At 43.8% G+C, this 19,579-nt stretch overlaps 1 pseudogene; it reads right to left on the bottom strand.

Annotated features, from left to right (window-relative positions):
* Positions 1 to 587: 587 nt before the first annotated feature.
* Positions 588 to 1,696, bottom strand: LOC102911153 (E3 ubiquitin-protein ligase RNF114 pseudogene; annotated as a pseudogene).
* Between the last annotated feature and the right edge of the window lie 17,883 nt (positions 1,697 to 19,579).

Genomic DNA, 19,579 nt, shown 5'->3' with positions numbered 1-19,579 from the left:
CAACAGCCTTTCCCTTATGATCTATCGAATGGCTTCTTCTGCCTCATAGCTCCATGGCACCAGATGGCATTAGCATCTTACGCTGGCCTTGTCTGGCTAATACAGCACCATACAGACACACTAAAGGTCAGGAGGACACCAGATGGTCTGAGTCATCTTATCCTTTGACCCTCCAAGAAAGGCCAGCATGTCCTCTTCACATTTCCATTTCCCTGAGCATGGCCAATGGCTGCATTCATTTGATTCTGCTTTGGCTCCATTATTCCATTTTTACGGAAGTACCATAACCAGTAACCCTTCAACTTCTATTGTCTGATCATTCTTTGTGCATTCTAAATGCCTTACTCGGTAGACAGGCTATGTAATGAAACAATGTTTACCTGGTTTTCTTTTTTAAAACAATTATCCTGGGTATTTATTTTTGCTAGTGATTTAAGAGAGTTCTGTAAATCTATGGACCTATGCTTCATAACTGTTCTTTCGAGTCTGGGTGTTGTCAGCCAAGGCTGTCTGCATCTGTGCCTGGCCAGGCAAGGCTTTCACCCCTAGTGAGGGTCTTCGTTATTGCTGGAGAGTCTTTTTTTTTTTTTTCAAGGAAAGGAGTCCCAGTTTTATTGTGCTATTCATGGCCCAGGGAAGGGCCTGGCTGGCTGGGAGGACCTAAGAGACAAACACTGGACAGCAGGATGACTGTGAAACAAGAACACATGGGAACAGAAGCTGGACTCTTCTTAAAGGAGGCAGTAGCTGAGGTATGGTGAGAGCAGACCACGGACAAACAAGGTTACCAGCGGGGAAGACGAGGTCAGCAAAAGCCCAAAGGAAACAGGGATCTGCTTAGGGTCCTGTCACCCTGGGAGAAGTGACCCTGTCTGGTGCCATGGCTCATTTCCAGATCTGCAGTACATGTGCGGTGCAGGAGTCAAGGGCTCACACCTAATGGTAATGGAAGCTCCAGAAGGAGGTGGAGAGTGAGGCCCTGCTCACTGGTCAATGATGGAGTGCTGCAGCACCTGGTTCATCATGTCATCTTCATCCACATCGTAATCCACAAAAGTGTCATAGGAAAAGCGGTGGTGGTGTTGGATATGCTCCATGAAGTTGGTGCTGCGGTAGCTGGGGTCTCCCCAGGGCATCGAGGCACATATGGGACAAACCACAGACTTGGTATCCGTGCTGGGTGATCATTGGCAGTGCTCCACAAGTCCTCCCTGATCAAAGTTCTTCTCAGGACAGTAAGGACAAGGAAAGGTGTACCGGTTTGGGACATGTCTTGGCTGAAGGGATGCATCCTTGGTGGTGGCCTTCTTCACACCTTCCATGATGTAATTCTGGTATTTGGAACATGAAGCCACGTGAGCTCTGATCTTAGACAGGACGTAATTCTTACGGAAGCCATGGCAAGAAGTCTCTGTGCTCTCGATCTGTCGCTCGAGCTCCACAGCTCGGACGCCAGGTGCCAGAGCTCTGCGACACACCCCCACAGTCTCCCATTCATACTCGGAGCCTCACATTTCTGACCGACAACAGTTCTGATACATTGAAGACGATGGGACAGTGGAGGTTTGGGAAAAGCTAATGAAGGAGAATCACCCCAGCTTGGGCCTGACGGAATTGTCACAGTGTTCACACACATTTTACAGCAATGCCGTCATCGGATCTGTGGCCTCCCATGCATCCGTGATGACCCACCCATATCCGCTGATGATTCTTTAAACAGCTTAACTTGTAACCCTCTGCGTTATTCTCCTCTCCCTGTCTCTCTCCTCTCTCCTCACCTCCTCTTCTCCTCCCCCATCTGTGGCTGTGTGTCCTTATCCCGATATCTATAACAGTATATGGATAGATAGATAGAGGTTTATGTAGATACAAATATTCATATGCATGCTTTTTCTCAAAAAAACTTAGATAACAGACTTGATAGTTCTTTATAAATTCTCTCTCTTTAGCTAAAATTCCCTGTTTGGCTCCCTGTAGTGACAGGCTGACTTCAGAGGCCCTTCCCATTGCTTGTTTATAGGAAATGTCTCAGAGTCATCAAAAGTGCTGGCTGGCTTGAGACAAATTGCTTTTTCCCTCCCTTTTCACCTTCACCTTAAAATTCAGATCATTATTGATTTTTCATAGCATGTACAATTAATCAGTAATTATCTAAAGAAATAAAGACACTATTATTAACCTCAATTTTTAACAGCTTTCAATATACTTCTTCCTCTTGAGGAACTTATAAATCCTGTGCATGGTAATAGTCATTTGCCTTTTATTCTTGAAATCAGGTGCTGGTCTGAATTTTCCTCCTTCAGAGCTATCCTGACTCTCTCGCTGGTACTTCACAGGCTTCCCGGGGCACAGAGTGAGTTGTATGCCAAAACCCAAACCTTTAAAAGCCAGATTCTTCTCTGAAATATTATGTTGCCACCTATATTACTAGTCAGGGTTCATTAGAGGAACAGAACTGACAGAATCTATATATGTTTATCAAAATTGGACTTATTAAAGTGTCTTACAGGCTGTTGTCTAGCTGTCCCACAACGGCCGTTTCCTGACAGACAGGTCAAGAATCCAGCAGTTGCTCACTCCGTGAGGCTGGATGTCTCTGCTGGTCTTCAATGGCAAAGAAGTGGCTTCCAGCACCAGTGAAGGAATATCTCAGTGGCAGGAGAGATGAACCTGTTGGTTAGGGTGAAGGCAAGATTGCAAAAAGCAAAGCTTGCTTCCTCCATGACCTTTTGTGTGGGTTGCTACCAGGGGTGACTCAGATTCAGGGTAGGTCCTCCAACCTTAAATGATCCACTCAAGAACAGCCACAGGTGTGTCCAGTTGCTTAGATTTAGCTGATTCCAGATGTGGTCAAGTTGACAACTAAGATTAGCCATCACACCAGCTGTACCTTGTAACTGGGGTTGTCACTTCTTAGCCAAACACTTAAAGATGTTTTTCATTTGCGAGATGCTGCAATGAGAATCTGAGGCTACAGGAATGACTAGAAGACCCGCGAAGAGTAGGGGACTTACAAAGGGGTTGAGCATAAAACAGAACCCAATCCTCTCTAGCCAGGTTTGCCTTGGGTGCCATGTGCTTTAACTAACGGTCCCTGCAGAGTAACAAGGGCTCAATGAGCAAAATTACTGCTTGAAATTTCATTGAGACCATGACACAGAGGCTTTTATCCCTATTTGCCAGATAGACAAACTGAGGTACAAATGAGGGGCAAAGGCCAAATGTCTCATAGATGTGAGTCTCTGGAAAAGAGAAAAGCCCAGTTGTTCTAAATTTTATCTGCTTTGCTCTCAGTCCAACCCTGTGATATAATACAATATCCATTATAGGCTTGAATGAGTCTCCCGGTTGCCATTTCCCCAAACAAATAGAAATAGAAGCCACTCAACCTTGAAGCCTACATAACTGCAGGTAGATAACGCCTCTGCGTGTGCAGCTGAGGAGAAGGGAATCCATGGATCCAAGCTGGGAGATAGTTCAGATGGCCCCAGGCTGGACAAAGTTAATTGATGGAAGGGTGTTGGATTCCCCATGGAGGCAGTTAGGATGAATGCCTTGATGCTTGGGATTATTGAAATAAGTCTCTTCTGTTCAGGACACTTATCTAGATGAGGCCCCCATCCTGAGCCCCGAGCTCATCGCCAGCTCTAATAGCATGTCAGTGGTGTGGCCAGTGAATTAACCCTGGAAAGCACTTATTGATCCCCACCTCAGATTGCTGACTTCAAAAAATTGTCATTGCTTCCTCACATCCCCCGTTCTGCCTCATTAGCTGCTATCACTTTGTTCCTAGGCACCAAGGGACTCATTACTCCTGACACAGTCCTTGGTGGGAGCCAAGGGACTGCTGGAAGTCCACCACAACAAGTGGGTCTCCCATCTGAACGAGGTCTTCCCCCTGAGGGTGGATGAAATGTTGGTCCTGATGGCCAGACCAATGGACAGAGAGCACCAGCCGACCAACGGTGATCCCCGGCCTTTATTCTCTCTTTTACTTTTTTATAGCCTAGTTAAGCCCAGGAGCTTTGGTTTTTGTGATTCCTCAAATGCTGCTTTCTGGGCCTAATAAAGATTCTCGGGAAGTAATTGGCATATCGTAGGCGCCCGCTGATGACCTGGCTCACCCTAGGACAGTTTTACAGAAGTTGCTAAGTTCCCTTAGAGGATTCTTAATTAGGGTAGAACCATCCAGAGATCTGAAATGCAAATTAGAAGGCCATAAAGAAATAGAAATCAGACCAGATCATTAAGGAGCAGGCTGGGAAAGAGCATAAGTTTGTAGAAATTAAAACTAAGAATGTGAAGCCAGCAGCACAGACATTCAGCGTTTGAAGGCAGAGGAAGCACTGAGAACCCTCTCCAAGTTCTCTGTGCACAAACGAGGGAAATAAAGGAAGCAGAAGTTTACTTCCCTTTTCTTCTTTCTCGTTGAAACTGAATATACATGTGACAGATTAAAAATAGAGAGAGAGAGAGAGAGAGAGCACGAGATAGAGAGCACGAGAGAGAGAGAGAGAGAGAGAGAGAGAGAGAGAGAGAGAGAGAGAGAGAGAGAGAGAGAGATCATCTCAACCATGGGCCTTTACTTAAAGAATGTTTTGAGCTGAGAGAAGTCCTACCTTGGAGAGTTAAGTAACAAAACTAACACCTTCCTGACCTAAACAAGCGGCAGTATAAGCAAAGAGAAGTCAATTTGAACATTAACTCATAATGTTGAATGCCATTTCTCTGATGCTTCCGAAAAAACACACCTTGGTTGTAACGACCACTTGTTCTCTGAGGCCCCAGCCGGCTCGTAAACAGCATCTGCAAGCAGCATGGGTATGGTGGCTAGTCTTCATTTTCAACTTGATTAGATTTAAAATCACACAGAAGGCAGAACTCTGGGTCTGATTAATTTCCAAAGATTAACGGGGGAAGAAATGTCCACTCAACAGTGGGTGGCCCCGTTCCATCACTGGGTGGACCAGGCTGAATAAAATGGGGAACTAAGGCAGGAAAGCCAGCTGAGCCCCAGTGCTCACTTCCCTTTGCTCCCTAAACAAAGATGGAATGTGATCAGCTGTCCTGCACACCTACCACTGTGCTTCGCTGTGGCGATGGACTATTTCCCTTCCAACCGTGAGCCCATATAAACCCCCCTCCTTCAGACTGAAGTGGGAGAGCTCATTGTTGGGAACACCTGGGTGGATTGAAGCTGTCCCAAGGCAGCCTTAGTGCAGTTTGATGTAAAGGAACATGAGACTTCTCAACCTGAGCACAAGGTGTTCAGAGCCAAAGACAAGAGAGAGATGGGTCAGGTGACGTAAGGCAGCATGCTGAATGAACAAAAACGGCCAGAGCCCAGCACTCAGGAAGCAGAGGTCAGAGGATCACTGCAAGTTCAAAACTAGTCTGGGGTACATAATGAGTCCAGTACAGCCAGATTATATAAGGAAATCTTGTGTACACACACACACACACACACACACACACACACACACACACACACACACACACACACACACCTGGACAGCCGGCTCAGTGGTCAAGAACAAGTGTTGCTCTTGCAGAAGCTCTAGGTTCAAGCCCAGCACCACGAAGAGTTCACCACCATCTGTAACTCCAGCCCGAGGGATCTGGTGCCCTCTTCTGACCTCTAGGGGCACCAAGACTACATGGTTCATGTCTTAGTCAGGGTCACCGTTGCTGTGACAAAACACCATGACCAAAGCAACATGGGGAGGAAAGTGGTTATTCTGCTTGTGCTTCCACATTACTGTTCATCACTGAAGGAAGTCAGGGCAGGAACTCAAGCAGAGCAGGAACCTGGAGACAGGAGCTGATGCAGAGGCCACGAGGGGTGCTGCTTACTGGCTTGCTCCCCATGGCTTGCTCAGCCTGCTTTCTTATAGAACCCAGGATCGTCAGACCAGGGATGGCACCACCCAACACAGGCTGGGCCCTCCCCCATCAATCACTAATTAAGAAGATACCCTACAGCTGGATCTTATGGGAGTCTTTTCTCATTTGAGTTTCCCCCTTCCAGAAGACTCTAGCTTGTGTCAGGTTGACATAATAAAACAAGCCACCACAGTGCACACACACAGGTGCAGGAGAAAAAAAACACCTATACACATAAAATGATAAAATAAATCTAAATACTCACACAGCTGAAAATTTTAGGAGGAGTGCCCAACAAGACCCAGAAGTTTGTTTTGTTGTCATTTCTAAGGTAAGCTGCTGTCCTCATAGGTGGTCATGTAATAAATTACTCCCAAGGCAATAGCTTAATGCAACGAACCATGTTCTCTCACATGGCTTCTGCAGCCTGGAGGCCAGGAAGCTCTGATGCATGGATATGCAAGTTGTCCCTCTTGGGGATGCAGGCACAGCCTGCAGGAAGGGCAGGCTGACTAATCTGAAATCTCGACAGGAGCACTGGCCTGGAGGTCCTGGCTCTGCATCATGTGCACCAGTCAGAGCCATGGGCGTCTCATAAAACAAGGAGTCCGTCAGATCACACAGTGAATTTTGGATCATGGGTTGTTAATCCTCAGTATCCTCTTGGTCCCTCAGACCACACTACCCCTGATCCTCTGTTGGAGGATGTAGGCAGTTTGTGCCAGGGATGGCTGGACCACTTCAGGGTTCCAGGACCAGATCAGTCCATTGTCTTCCTACCCATCTGCTGTTCAACAGTGGGAATAGAGACTTCAAATGGACTGTGCTTCACAGTGAGGGTAAAGAAGTGGGATAAAGGAGGAGAGGCAAAAATGATCTTACAACGTAAGTGGATGAATTAAGATCATAATGGAACCTGAAGTTAGAATGAACCATCAAAATAAATGCCCTGTGACTGGCAGCAAGGTCCATCATTCCTCGGTGTTGGCTGCTTGTTTTCTACAGTCATCATAAGGGCAAATGCCCAGATGCCCCACATACCACCATGCAGTTCAGACGCACAGAATATGGGCAAGGGGAGGTTAGCACACTCCACCTCCCACCCCCCACTCCCGACTAATACTGCGCCTGCCTTAGTCTCTTCCAGGCAGGGAGCAATCCGCTTTAAAATGCCTAGATAGTCTGGCATATTTACTTACCATTGCATGCTGCATACTTACCATCCTGTTGTTTTCCTACTTCATTAAGCAGGGTTGCAAGCATCAAGCCATGTTCAAGCAGGTAAATGATGCGCCTCAAGCAGAATCCACCACACCACCCTTCGCTGCCTTCCCCTTTGCGGCCAGCCCCTCACCCTCTAGTTTGTGTCTATTATTCCCCTAGAGAGTTTTGTTTCCACTTGCACACCATCTATACATAGATAACACACACACACACACACACACACACACACACACACACACACACACACATAAAGTCTAGGGTTCCCAAGTGATAAAACATTTGGTCCCTGTCATTCTGAGACCCTCTTCACTTCCTTAATATGATCTCCGGTTTCACCCACTCTTCTGCAAATGACATGATGTCATTGTTCTATATGGCAGAAAAAGATCCTGTTGTGTCTATAAAACACTTTTTTCTTTTCCGTTCTCTGTTGACAAAAAAAAAAAAAAAAAAAAAAAAGGTCCCTGATGGCAATTACCTCTGCTAATTTTGCCTTAAAAGAAGCGTATTCATGGGTTGAGGGTTAAGGAGGGGATATTTTGGGAGGCCATTCTGCAGTTGATGAGGGGATCACAGATGAAGGGAGGGATCAGGAGGTGTTCTAGAAAGAGGAAAAGGATGGATATTGGATCCGTGGGCATCAGTGAGCATGCTCCTGCTCTGCCAGGTTGCACATCAGCCTGCTCACCAGTAGATGGGCTCCACTACCCAAGACACCTCATTGTAATATGAGACCTTCAGGATGTGGGCAGAATAGTCATCTTACCTGACTTGCTTCCCTCAAAGTGAGGACATTTTCCCTTCTTTGAATGCCATCTTTGAATGCGCACACACACACACACACACACACACACACACACACACACACCTGATATGAAACTTATTTGCCACATTTTAGTACATTGAAAGTTTATTTCAAAGTTATGAACCCCAGAGACAGAATCGCTGTGGAAGCCATCAAGACCCCAGAGCACTGGTCCTGTTATTATGACACACAGCATTGACACGAGACTATGTTTCTTCCATCATAAGTGGTATAACTTGAATCTCCGTTGAGTTTGCAGTGTTCTTTTATGGTTAGGTTTGGGTGGGTGAGGTGGTGAAGAGTTTCCCCCACACGAGGCTGCAGTTTCTATGGTTCTTCCATCATTCTTGACAGAGAGCATGGTGTTGAGGCCCACCTTAAGGGCCACGTGGGAAACACACAACTAGGCTTGTCCTGCCATCATTTCCCTGTGGTGTGTGGTCTCTCACTCCCTAACTGTCCTAATGGTGTCTGGGAATGCTCTTTTTAGTTCTTAATTCTATTATGAATGTCTGTGACTGCTTTAACGGGTCAAATCCACCCCTTCAAAATAATACTTAGTGTTGTTGCTTGTTGATGTCTCAAATTGAAAACCTGATAAATAGTTGCTGTCAGGGTGGTTGTATCAAAATTAGTCCACAGTAACATGAAACTGCTTTGTTCTAAACCCTCAAACACAGCATCAAGTCACAGAATAGAAATCTAGGTCTGCGTGTGTGCTGAGCTGCTCTCATTCAGTTTATGTTGTTGATAAAACTAATTAACTAACAAAGATTTTAGACAATCTCTCAGTGCCTTCCCCCATGCCCAGTTACTTCCTTCAAAACAGCAAAAAGTTATCAGAACACACTTGTTAAGCTCCACAGGTGACGTTTGCCATGTTCTGTGAGGTTTAAACATGGCCCAACTCTCCTCCTTATTTTACTTTCCATGGGGAAAATTTTCTCCTGGGAAAGTATATAAACCTTAGTATAGTTTTATAATAAGAACTTTTTCATATGCAGATTGAGTGTCACATTTTTGCATTTAAAAAAGATGAGCAGTCTGCACATTCCTCCCTCCCCAGTGCTCATATAAATATGTATATTGAAGTGCATATCAAGTATTCTTTGCAGGTGTGCCCCTCACCTGCTGTTTATGAAGTCCTGAGGAGGCTCTCTAACCAACTTTGGAATGCACATCTCAGAATACTGTGATGACCTCAGGGAGCCCTGGGCTCTGAAGAGAACTTTCTTCATCCCCACTGAAGAGTGACCAAATTTGTGACTGTGGCTAGGAAGGAAGATGAAAATAAATGCCATATTGTGCAGAAGGACCACAGGAGCCACCAGAGTGGCCATCAAATGTCTGGGTCCTAATAACATCCAAAATGGCTATGTATCAACATTCTGCATAATATACCAACTACATACCAACACACACAAATGCTTAATATGTAATTAATAACCAATACAATATCAGTGTCCCCAAACCAGCCACCACAATGGAAAGCTGTCTGGAAGTATTTAAAGGACGAGAGTAACTGGAGAGTCTGAGAACTGGGGGGGAACTATCTTAGAGACACTGTATTGAACTATCAGGGAAAGGCTAGAGGCTGGACAGCCTACTCTCAGGATCCAGCCTTCACCTTGCCTGTGGAGTGCCTGATTAGCTATGACTTCATTAAGAACATTCACAGGCCATAATGCTCTAGGGATCAAACAGCTTATGGAATCCCTTGTTTTAGATCAACCTATCTATGTTACCATCACAGTTTTTATGTATCTATTCTTGGAAAGTTGTTTGAATAAGCTAATTTAGCAGCTTTGAACTTTATCAAGCCTTTTCATTAATATGAAAATTCTTCCCTAAAATAAGTAACCTGATTGTCTTTTGGGAGATACTATCATTGCTTCAAGCACCCTGTAGTCAGCAGGGTAATTCCCAAAAGATTTCTATACTATAATCCCTGAAAAGTTTGAATGTCTTGTCTTGCAAAAAAGGCTTATAGGGCACAATTTAGGTGATATACCCCCAAATAAAAATACTATCGCATATTATCCAAGGTATCCAAGAAGATATAACCTAACCATGGAAGTGTTTTATTTTAATTAAAATTTTATTTATTTATTTATCTGTTGTGAGTTCTTAACTACACAAATTTTCAATAACTGGAAGCAGAGGAGTTGGGCAAGGACAGTTAACCTGGCATGTAGAGAGGGCTGTGGTGCTATTGAAGGGTCAACGAGGTGACAAATGGCTGTAACTCTGGGACATCCCCACAACTACACAGCAAGGAGGCAGATATCTTAATCCCAGAGCAAACTGAAGGAGCTTGAAATGCAATCTCCAAAGCATTCAGCTTTGAGCCCAGGCTGACCAGTCCCTGGCAGGACTCTGGGCAGAGAGGAGCACCGACCTAGTCACCCGACCCTCAGAGGTGTGGCATTCCCAGCAGGTGTGGAAGCAGCTGAGCTCACACAGTGAATGTTATGACAGCAAGAGAAAACAGCACTTTTATATTTTCTTATGAAAAACCTCTCGCTGTGTACTTTAGGAACAGAGCTCAGTAGTGGGGAAGGGAAGCTCACCAGATTCTAAAAACAACCAAACGAGAATATTCATGGAGTGCCTGGTGTGACTATGGCCACCGTGGCTGGGGACCATGTCCCAGGGCTGAATCTCCAAACAGTGGCATTTGGTCAGTTAATGAGGAATCACTAAGAAAGGTCCAGAAACAAATGCTGTTGCATTGCTTCTCCTGGGAAGATATGTATTCACCCTGGAGAGAGCATCGGTTGGTTAAGGACCATGAAACAGTTCCAACCAGTCTCACCTAGTGAAACGGTAAGTCCATTGAACTTACTTACAGCTCATCAGTGACTCTGAGGCAACTGCATCACCAGAAAGTCCAGCAGGAGTGATGATGGTTCACAGTCTGCTCCCTTGAGCTCCCTGCACAACATGGAGGCAGCTCTGCCAGGGAGCCTTCCTCTTAGCCACCATCTACTAATTTCATAACCTGGGGCTGGGGACATGGGAATCTTGTAACCTCCTGAGCCTAGAAGTTTCACAAGCATCCAGAGTTACATTAGAGTTCAGAGGAAATGGCTACACAGTGGGAACAAAGGATAGACAAAGCCAGTGAAAACACCCTAGTCACAAAACAAGGAGAGGTCCCACTTGGTCTACTGAAGTACATGCATACTGTTCTTAGGGTCTTGGATGGAACTCACTGCTGTCAATAGATTAGTCAAAAGCATTTTTATTCACTCACAAATTATTTATTTTTTGGCTGCCTATAAAATTCCATTTAAGTTCATTGTTTGATTACCTCTTTGACATTGTTCGCAGGACCAGGATCTAAGAGCTCTTGCCCCTCTGCTCTCAAAAGTAGCAACTCCTATGATGACTATTCCCATCATCTCTTCATGAGATTCTGATAAGGGCACAATTAAATCACCCAAAGTAACAGTCAGGAGAAAGGATAGGCATGACTGGCAGGCAGAGAGAATAAATAGGAAAAGAAATCAGGGGAGAGAGAAATAGAAGAGTGAGAGAAAGATGAGAACTCCAGGGGCCAGCACCCAGATACACAACAAGCCATGGAGTAAGAAGTAAAGAAAGGTGTATAGGATAAAGATAAAAGCCCAGAGGCGAAAGGTAGACAGTATAATTTAAGTCAAGAAAAGCTGTCTAGAAACAAGCCAAGCTAAGGCTGAGCATTTATAAGAAAGAATAAGACTCTGTGTGTATTTATTTTGGGAGCTGGGTGGCAGCCTCCCAAAGAGTAAAGAGTAAAAACAAACAACTACATAATATTCTGCAGCATAAACAAATGTAACACATCTTTATATAATTAAAGTAATATTTCACATTTCCCCCTTTTGTCTAAATAAAAAGGAAAGGCTTTAACTTTAACATAGTAAAACTCTATACAATAAAAACAATTATCAAGTAAGAATAACATTTATAATATCTAGTCAATTTGCATTTGTCAAATTCAGAGAAAATACTCCATTATCTTGATGAGTCCAAAGTTTTGTACCTAATTTACCTTCTATCATAACTAAGGAAAAACTGTAACTATAACTATCTAGTCTTCAACCCCATCACAGGCCCCAGAAGGATATAGTATTACCTGAGTATACAGGAAGTGCAGTGTAAGCCACTTCCAAAACTAGAGAAACAACAGAGGTATCTGGCTGCCTGGACAGTCTCCCAAGGTTCCTATGCAACATGTGGCATCCATCTTCAGTCTAAAGACCTAGAATATCTGTCAGACTTCTCTGTGAACCAGGAATTTTGAAGGACTGCCCCAACTTGTCTTGGCAAAGTTTGACAGTCGCTTTCCTTTGGGTTCTGCATGTCTGGTCGCTTTCCTTTGGGTTCTGCATGTCTGGTATACTGTCAGGAGTCAAAGCAAGGACAATTTCTTGCCCAAAAGGCTAGTTCTGCCAAAATGAAGCAAACTCCATGTGGAGGTTCTTTGATGCCCATCATCCTTTTATGAAGTAAATTGATGCTGCCAAGAGAAGACATATCTCACTGTTACAAAAGTCCTTAGGTTGTTAAACATTTTAAATGCCATATTTTGTAGGTCTCTGAAGCATTTGGAGATCAGTGATCTATCTAAAATATAACTGTTTAACCTTGCAAAAATACCTACTATGACTACAAGTTTGATTATTTTAGATGACTGACTACTAACTAGCATTTCTTAGTTATATATTACAATTTTTAAATTAGCTGCATAAGCACAATATCCCAAACAAGAATGGAAACATATATACAGTATAACAAAAATAACCTTAAATTTGTATCAATATACCAAAAACCATACCAATATAAAATATTTGAAGTTAATAGTTGTCTTTTCATCCTATATTCCTGTATCCCCTCCCCCCCATAAATAATGACAAATATCCATAACCCACCAAATGATCAAAAACCACCCACCCCCTCTTGGGAATGTAGGTGTTGTGTTCTCTAGACTACTTCCTGTTGTCTGGGGGGTGACAGCATCTTTAGGTGTCTCTGAGAAAATTGAGATAATGGTCAAGTCCTGGGGAAACCAGTTGTAACATTTGTTGGCCAGTCTCAGAACTGTTCCCATGTAGAGGGATCAGCATATATGTCATCTGTCATGTAGGGTTTTTTTTGTTTATTTCTTTACATTTGTAGCCAAGATTTTCAGGAGGTCTCCCCTCATCAAACCTTATCTCTATTAACCTTGAAGGAATCCACAGCCTTTCATTTACCATGGAAATAAAAGCATAACCCCTTCCCCAAAACAATACATTTTCTGAATTCCATTTTAAAGTTAAGACATCACAAAAATATCTAGACTGGTTTAATTCATCAGCCCCATTTACAACCCAGTGTCTCTTAGCATCTTTATTTCTCTCATTAACATTGAAAAAATTCAAAGTCAACACAACACCATATAGGATCCAGACTCCCTGTGTATGTGGCTTTTTTGCTTTATATTACTTTACTCTCTCTTTAAAGACTTTACTTTATTATTTTTAAACTATTTCTTTTTCCTTATGACTATCTATACCCATTTCCTTTTTTTAATCACCTACACACATTTTTAAACATAATGTAACCTGTTTAGAGTTGTTGTTGTTGTTGTTTTTTCCCAATCTGGACCTGTCTTTACTGTGTGTCTCTAGCCTTTTCTGACTGAGTAAGCCGAACCTTAAACTGCTTAGCAGCAGCTAGACCCTCTGATGTGGCTGTAGTGGCTAGCTCTGCCCTCTGTTCAGGTCCGTGAGAGCCAGTCTGGTGGAGGGCTGCGTTCAGCTGGGAGTTGCATCTAAGTGGGGGCTGCATTCAACAGCCTCAGATCTAGAAAGACAGTGCCCGCACTGTGTCAGGCATCTTTACTTAACTCTCTGTTTCTACTTAATATCCTGGCTGCTCAATTGCTCACTGTACAGCAGAGCACCAGGGCTACTCGAAAGTCTTGTTGGTTTGTGTTGTTGTTGTTGTTGTTGTTGTTTTCATTTCCCCCCCCCCAAGCTTTCTCAGGCCTGAGGTAGAAATATTGGCCCCACTTTGGAATACCAAATGTAGCAAGCTTTCTTGAACTGCCAGCCTTCAAATCATGACACGAAGACTTATTACTAGTTATGAATGCTTGGCCTGACCTTATGCTTGTCCCACTAGCTCTTATTACTTAATTTAACCTGTTTCTCTTCATCTGCATTTTTCCTTGGGGCTTTTTGCTTTTCTTTCTGTACATCCTACTTTCCTGCTTTCTCCATGTCTGGTTGGCTGGTGGCTGCCTGACTGGTTGACCTCGGACATCTCCCTTTCTTTCTCCCTTGCTCTTTCTTGAGCCTAGATTCCTCCTCCTACTTATTCTCTCTGCTCATCAGTCCCACCCATCCCTCTACTGCCTAGCTATTGGCCATTCAGCTTCCTACCAGAAGAATCGGGCGCCTTAGGAAGGCAAGGTAAAACAAATGCTACATACGTTTACACAGTTAAAGTAATAGTCTGCAAAATAAACAAATATAACACATCTTTACATAGTTAAAGTAATATTCCACAATAGTCCAGGCTTCAGCTTCACAGTTTCACACAATGGCCTCTCTAGGACTCCATGCAGGGACACCCCTGTCACATGCCTGGCCTTGGCAGCTTTCCTTAGTCTCAGAGGTAAATTCCATAACCCCTTTCCTCTATCCTCAACTCTAAAGCCAGAACTGTGTGGCTGAAACTGCCAGGTTCTGCTGCTTGCTGGGGCTGGAATATGGCCCCCTCATTCAATTACATTTTCACCAGCTTTCTGTCTTTAATTGCCTAAGCTTGGCTATCCTAAAACTTGCTCTGTAGACCAGGCTAGCCTCAAACTCAGAGATCTGCCATCCTCTGCCTTCCAAGTACTGGGATTAAGGACATGCACCTGGCTCTAAACTTTTCTTTAGTTCCTTTTCACAAATTGGAAACTTAGCTGGGTGGGGTCTTGCCCTGAGGTCACCACTCCCTTTATTCTGTTTCTTAATCTGTTTATCTCCTTGAACACAGGACTTAGCTCCATTCTGTTTCCTGGTTCTCTTTTTCTCCTCAAAATTTACATTTTTGTAATATACCCTGCTCAGCTTTCTCCTTTTCATTATAAATCTTCATTAGAGTTACCACTAATAACCACATGACAGAGTCTAGACTAGGCTGTTTGATATTTTCTCTGCCAATGGAATTAATAAAAAACTCTTTACATTAGCCTCAGGCAGACTCTTCAGACAAGGGTAAAATGTAGCCACTTCCTTCACCAAAATATGACAAGAATAATCTCTAGGCAACACATTAAAATAGTTCTCCTCTGAAACTTCTTGAGTGAGCCCCTCTACAGGCCAAATAACTCTTCACACCACTGTGTTCGATGCTTCTTCTAGGAGGGCCCATTAAGCAGTACTTAAAGCATTCAACTGCTTTTCTAATCCACAGTCCCAAGGTCCATATTCTTTCAAACAAAAACATGATCAGGTCTATCATAGCAATACCCCAGTCCCTGGTACCAACTTCTCTCTTAGGGTTTCTTTTGCTGTGAAGAGACACCATGACCACTGCAACTCTTATAAAGGAAAATATTTATTTGAGGTGGTGGCTTACAGTTCAGAGGTTTAGTCCATTATCCTCATGGCAGGGAGCATGGCTGTGTGCAGGCAGACATGGTGCTAGCTACATCTTAATCAGAAGGCAACAGGAAGTGAACTGTGACACTGAGTGAAGCTTAAGCAAATGAAACCCACCACAAAGCCTGCCCCCACGGTGATGCACTTCCTTCAACAAGGCCACACCTACTTCAAGAAGGTCACACCTTCTAATTGTGCCACTTCCTATGAGCTTATGAGGGCCAGTTTACATTCAAACCACCACAGAGATGAAGCCAAAAAACAGACAAGGGGAGGAGAAAGAGGAAGAATAGATATGGAAAAAAGAGGAGAGGGGATGTGTGTGTGTGTGTGTGTGTGTGTGTGTGTGTGTGTGTGTGTGTGTGTGTGCCTATGAGCATGTATGTGCTAGAGCATGTGTGTATGAGTATGTCTGGAGGTTAGGGGTCAAAGTCTGGTTTCCTCAGAAATCATGTACCTGAGGCTCACCTGTAATGCTTGAGGGCTGGCCAGTAAACTCCTGGGTTTTCATGCACCTCCTCAGCCCTGAGACTGTAAATTGCACCAGCATGCCCAGATTTTTACCATGGGTGCTGGTGATTAAACTCAGGTTCCTGGGCTACCAAAGCCAGCACTTTACCAACTGAGATGCCTCCTCAGCCTGAGAGGGAGGCTCTCTGCTCCTGAACTTAGTGATATGAAGTGTTTCCAGAAGCCTCTACACAGAGCCATGTGAAGGAGAGTGAATGTTTGAGGCAGAATGAGGCAATGTGGGTAGTGTCTAACCTGAGATCCAGGTGTGGACCCCTACATTATAGCTATCCCTACCCCTTAGCCTGTTAGTCAATTTGACAAAAAAACAAACAACAACAAAAAACTTACCATTTCACCTGAGCCGGCTGTGTTACATTGGACCTAACTACCACAGGTTCACTTTCCAAACTTGGTTAAATTAACAGACCAAAACACACAGAGATACGCACAGAGCTTTTGTTGGGCTATAATTCATGACTATTCAATTCAAATGTATGATTCAATGGCTGTTAGTGTACCGGTATACTGTGTGGAATCCATCCAACAAATTTAGGATACACTGACCTTGTAAGCCTTCATCCTCCTGGCCTCAACCCTGACTCACTTCTCTACATTTTCTTGTAGGTCTACTCTGGGCATGCATGAATTCACAGGTGTGTAGTCCTCATATTATTATTATTATTATTATTATTATTATTATTATTATTATTATTAAATATTAAACATAGTGTTTCCAAGGACCATCTGTGTTGCAGGATGTCTCAGTTATATTCTGTGCACATGTGTGCACAGCTGTGCACATCCAGTCATGACCCTGAAGGGGCCAAAAGAGGTCGCCTGTATCTTCCTCTACTGCCCTCTGCCTTACTCACTTGGGACTGGGCCTCTTATTGAACCTGGAGTTTGCTGGTTTTGAGCTCGTCCGGCAAGCCAGCCAGCCCCAGAGATTCTCCCTTCTCCACAGTCACAGGCATGCACAGCCACACTGGACTCTACACGGAGAGTGTGGATCCAGACTCAGGTGGTTGCGTTTGCAGAAGGACTCCTTGCCAGTCCCCTTACCCCCTGAGCCATCTCCCCAGCCACACATTTATTCTTTTCATCATTGATATCGTTCTGTTGTGTAGTCACTCACTCCATCAATGACCGGCTAGTGAGGGAGAGGAAAGAGATCGGCAGGGGCTGGTGAGACGGAGCAGGGAGTCTCTGTGAGTGCCGCTAAGTCTAAAGACCTGTGTTGATCCCTTGGGGCTTGGTGGAAGGGGAGAAACAGCTCCTGCAAGTTGTCCTCTGATCTCCACATCCATGCCCTGTGCTACACACACACACACACACACACACACACACACACACACACACGAATCAATAAAAAGAAGTAAATGTAATTTTTAATTTAAAAAAGTCATGGACCTGACTGTGGTGGTGTGAGCTTGTAGTCCTCCCACTTGGAGACTGAAGTAGAAGTGTGCTCAAGAGTTTCAGTCCAGCCTGGGTTACATAGAGAGTCTACACAAACCTGAGCAACTTACTGGGACCCTGTCTCAAACAAACAAACAAACAAACAAACAAATAACAAACAAGCACATAATTTTTTAAAATGCCCCCTCCCAAATTTCCATGGATGAGAATATTGTTGAAATTTACATCTTTATTTTCTCATTAAGGCCCCACCCCAGAGATCCAATGAACCTCCAACTAAGATGCGGAGTTTCCCTCCACACATCATCTTTGCTCCAGGGTGAGGCTTTATCACTCCTGTGGGGTGACACAAGGGTAAACCTGCCCTTCATCAACCAAAGAGCCCAGAGTCGATCCTTCCTTCTACCCCAACCCCTCTCCTCTAGCTAGTAAGGGCCAATTTACACCCCCTGGAAAGCCCAGGCCAAGAAGCTGCTAATCAGGCAGTCCAGAGGATCTTCGTTCATCCAGCTGTGTTCAGGCTGCTCCCAGTCCCCCTCTCCTCTCCCAAATGGGACCTGTGAGAGTTGCATAGTCCAGTAGCAACCGCAGGCTATGAGATGCTCACGTCTCTTTTGGCTTGAGAGCACCATTTGAGTCTGACTTCAGCACGCTTTAGAACATGTCTGTGGAGAGATGGATAAGTCGCTACCGGGAACCCTCCCAGCAGACAAAGGGGTCAATGGAGAACGTAATCCACTACTCACAGGGTGACTCTGCTCCTGTCCTAGAATGTTCCAAGCTGTGCCAGTTCATCTGGGGGAAAAGACTCACCATGGCCTTGTTCTGTTTTAAACATCAGTTTCTTGAAAGAGCCTGAGAATGTATTTGTCAACATATGCGTTATTTCTCTCCCGGGTTTTTTTTTTAAGTCCTTTTTAATGCACGTAGAGTTTGTCTGGCTTTGGATTATGGATCTGTCATTTGTCTGGCACAAATCACTTTCTGTGTATGGTGTACACAGCTTATGGTACTTTATATAGACCAGCCTGAGTGGAATAAATACAAGATGTGAGCTCAAAGTGACATGTTCCAGATCTGACATGCACACCATTGCTTTGAGAGCTCCAGGCACTGACAAACACTAGGCACGCACCCACACTCCCAGAGGAGGAAGTGTAATGCTGTTTATGTTATGCAATATGTAAAATATTTATACCTTGGCTCCAACGCAAACTGACTATCATTTACATCAGGAAGCACCACTCACCATGAAGACAAGTGACGTTATCTGGGCTGCTTTTTGCAGGCAGAGGGGTGCTGAGCACAATAAATGATAGGTTTATGTATGGAATAAGATTCCACCAATGTCAGGGTTTTTGAAAAAAATTGCAGTTATGGGAAAGGTTTTTTAATGTGCTCACTTCTTTTAGAATTGTTAAATTACCAAGAAGGGCAAAATGCACACCTTTCTGACTATTGCCCTTATCTTTCGAGTGGAAAAATCTTTTCTTTTGACAAACCATTCTTTTATGAATAACCTCTTCAATAGCATTTAGTTATCATTATTAATAAATTGTTACAGTAATAAATTATATTTTAAACATTTTATTAAATGCAGTTCTCATGTACTTAAAATAAATTGCAAAGCCGGCTTTTTTCCCCCCCATGGTATTTAATATATATAGCATGACACAATGTGCTTTTAATATATTTAATGTTATATACTTTAAAATCTAAGTGTGGTGTACTTTTATGGGACTTACTTTATATTCCTTTTTCTATATGGAAAATGTATTACTTTTTAATACGGGTTCATTGTGGAGTGCCATTAGGAAATAGCGCGGTTCTTAAAGTGGAAACTTTCAGATTTAAGTACATTAAGTGTGGGGGAGGGGAGACACTGCATTATGGTAACATCAAGCGTCTAATTGAAACTGACAGGAGCAAGGGCAGCCGCCTCACGTCGGCTGTAATGGCACTCGCATTTGCATTGACATCATAACAGGTCTAATGCAAGCGCCCGAGACGCTTCCTCTGACAAAGAGAGACTTCTCCCTGACATCCCACCACTTTCACACTTTCTGTGGACATGCCGTCACTGTCACTCAGCATAAAGATAAAAATATTA

The sequence above is a fragment of the Peromyscus maniculatus genome, chromosome 19, assembly GCF_049852395.1.
Source record: "Peromyscus maniculatus bairdii isolate BWxNUB_F1_BW_parent chromosome 19, HU_Pman_BW_mat_3.1, whole genome shotgun sequence".
Lineage (NCBI taxonomy): Eukaryota > Metazoa > Chordata > Mammalia > Rodentia > Cricetidae > Peromyscus > Peromyscus maniculatus.
Note: the sequence above shows the minus strand (reverse complement) of the source record. Positions and strands in the feature narration are given on the sequence as shown.